Source organism: Nelumbo lutea, chromosome 1 (assembly GCF_056320005.1).
Source record: "Nelumbo lutea isolate HS-2025 chromosome 1, American lotus-T2T, whole genome shotgun sequence".
In the NCBI taxonomy this organism is placed as follows: Eukaryota; Viridiplantae; Streptophyta; class Magnoliopsida; order Proteales; family Nelumbonaceae; genus Nelumbo; species Nelumbo lutea.
This window is the reverse complement of record NC_142684.1, coordinates 191,934,151-191,937,207: the sequence shown is the minus strand read 5'-3', so window position 1 is coordinate 191,937,207 and position 3,057 is coordinate 191,934,151. Positions and strand designations below refer to the sequence as shown.

General features: G+C 39.7%; 1 pseudogene across 1 annotated transcript; it reads right to left on the bottom strand.

The window, feature by feature from the left end:
* Nucleotides 1–824: 824 nt before the first annotated feature.
* LOC148880060 (ethylene-responsive transcription factor ERF027 pseudogene) lies at nucleotides 825–2,337 on the bottom strand (annotated as a pseudogene). Its single transcript, XR_016105864.1, has one exon. The product of XR_016105864.1 is annotated as an ethylene-responsive transcription factor ERF027 pseudogene (transcript).
* Nucleotides 2,338–3,057: the final 720 nt, after the last annotated feature.

The following is a 3,057-nucleotide window of genomic DNA, read 5'->3' as shown; positions in this document are numbered from 1 at the left end:
CTAGGGTTTTCTATGAGACACACACTACCGATCAACGTTCGGAGCCCTGACAAAATTTCGTACTAAAGTCATGGATGACAAGTAATAAATGAATGTAGTTCGTAAATAAGGGAGTAGTCACCGTTTATTGGGTCCTACGATGAAGATATGTAACCCAGTGCAGAATTGTCCAGTTCTATTGTTCTATTTTAATAAAAAACACTGTTGGTTTTGGATCGGAAATCGTCCAATGCAAAATCTCCCGAATATTCTGATTTTATGCAATCCATTCGTGAATACTGTTTTTTTTTTTTTTACTTGTTTTTGGGCTTATCAAGAACTTGATAATTGAAACTGACTCTAAGTCTGTTATCATTGCAATTTGCAGGTTTTTTGCTTGGCATTTACAGCTGGATGATATTCTGAGTTTAAGTAATGACAGGTTTCAGTTTAAATTTGTTGGCACTTGGTAGACAAGCAACCCAGGTTTCAGTTTAAATTTGGGTCACTCAATCACTTGGAATCACCCTCCGGATTGGCTACTGGAAGGTCTGAACTTTGGTCGATCTTGAATCTGCTACGGATAACAGAGGTAGCTGCTCATCCGCCCTAGTAGTTTTTTCTCTTCTCCTTTTCTGAGTTTCTAGTTGGTTCAGTTCTTAGTTAGTTTCTTGGGTTTTCTTCTGGAGTTTTAGTTGCTTTGTTTGTTTCTAACGAACCATCCTTTCTAGAACAAAAAAAAAAGGCTTAATCCTAGCAATTCAATCTGCAGTTCGAAAAGAAGAAAGAAAAAAACAAGAAGAGGAAAAAAGAAAGAAACTGCCAAAAGAAAGAACACAATTGGATGAGAGGAAAAACAAGCACAAAGCAAAGCAAATATATTAGTGCATCGTGAAACTGAGAGTAGGATCTAGGACTAAGAGATCCTATTTTTGGAAAAATCCAACAAGATGGAAAGCAAGCTATGGTCTAAAGACCTTAACAGTATCAATCGAACCACTTCCTTATTTATTATTGGCTTTATTTTTTTCATTTCTGACTTTATTTCGAAGGATGTTGCAGGAGGTCTACCGAGATTAAGTGTAGCTCCATAGACTTTCTCCATCTGAATTTTCCGGCGAGTCGTCACTGATGCCTGAATCGATCCTGGGCGGGCTCAACAGCATTCCCTCTGCCATGTTTGCCAGAAGCTTAGGCATTTCAAAAAGTGCCTCCTCATCAATGAATTCTTCCGCGGTTGTTGGACGAGTAGATTGGGTGTCAACATCTCCCGACTGACCGAGTAGTGTTACTGGGTCGTCGATGGACTCCGGCTTGGGGAGTCTTGAAGCGGCAGCTGCAGCGGCTGCAGCGCGTATATCGGATGGCGATGCAGACGCTGGAATTGGGTAAGAACTAATAGTCTCAGGGAAGTTAAGGACAGAGTCATTGCCCTTGAGAGCGAGTGCTGCCACGTCGTAGGCGGCGGCAGCCATCTCCGGTGTAGGGAACGTGCCGAGCCATATCCGTGTAGTCTTGCGCGGCTCCCTGATTTCAGACACCCATTTGCCGCTCCTGCAGCGGATTCCTCGATAAATCGGGTGTTTTCCGGCGATGGGTGGGGGAGCAGCGGAAGAAGACATAGTCATTTTGGGTGATGGAGGGTCAGACGTGGGATTACTACGGGAGTGCTCTGGGAATTGGTCCACTGGCACTGGGTTCACAGACGTTTGGGTAGAGGGAAAGGGCATAGGAGGAGGTGGTAGTGATGGATTAGGCGGTGGTTGCTGTTGGTCTCCCTGGTGCATATTAGCAGGCTGGGGGATTAGTTAACCAAGAAAGGGGGGTGTGTGAAGGATAAGATAATTTAACCAGAAGAGTGACGAGTGGATTATGTAAGAAGGTATTTAAGGGGGGAAGAGATTCACAAGGCAAGATGCGTGGGGATTTCTTAGCTTACATCTCACTATCTCAGCCTCCTGTTATTAATATACTTGCTAGCGCCTTTATTTATTCTTTACCATAATACAATCTAGCTAGTACACAGATAAAACCTTTTGTTCCTTTAAAAGGGAGCAAAAGCTCCAATTCACGGTGGATGAAAAGGCCATGCCTCCCCTCTTACCCTGTATAACCAATACTTATTATAATAGCCAGGTATTTGTTTGTCCAAATTCTATATCAGATGAAGGGTGATCCAAATTCAATCCATTGTAATTGGATTAAATATGGATCCACCCTACTTCTATATCTGTTTAGTTTTTACTAGTATAGTCCTAGCTTCAAGCTCCATATGTTATTTTTCAATCATTTTTAGTTTACTTAATTAAAATATATATAATATAATATTTGGACCATTTTTGTTTAAGGAAATAATCACTCTCCTCTCACTTTATTGACAACGTCTAAAGATTCCTTTGACTTTGAGATATATACTTCCAAGGAAATTCTTGTCAAAAGTTTTTGTAAATCATATAATTCACTTATGTCATGCTGTCTTATGGTTTCATTAAACAGTGATTTCACTTGATGTCATTTCCTGTATTATTATTATAATAATAATAATAATAAGGAATTAATTAAGCAATTCATTTTGGCTGTCCATTGATATGCCCAAACACTAAGATATGCCCAAACACTAAGATGTCATTTAAATGCACCAACACCAAACACTAAGATGTTTTGATGCTTAATTATACAATTTGCCACTTCAATAGGACTCTCATTTTTAGGCCAGTGGCATTTTTCTAATGTATGTAACAGCCATTATTTAAAGGTATTTTGGGTATTAAAAACAAATGTGTTAATAAATAGTATAGTATGGGTGATGGATACAGTAGTATGGGTCAAGGGGAGTTTCCAAAATATCAAATCAAATTTCAAAATAGGTATATCCAATTTGATTCAATCCATTTTCAGTGCAGCCCTAAAAGCTCTATCCTTCCACTCACATGCTATTAGTTTTAGGGAGAATGACCAATCAGCCCAGATCAAAATTTTATAGCCCTATAGTACAGGGGAAATGCATCCTGACATGAATTGATGCTAAATTCACGGGGAGGATGTGGTTTATAGGGGGGGAGCTGGAATTCAGAATTC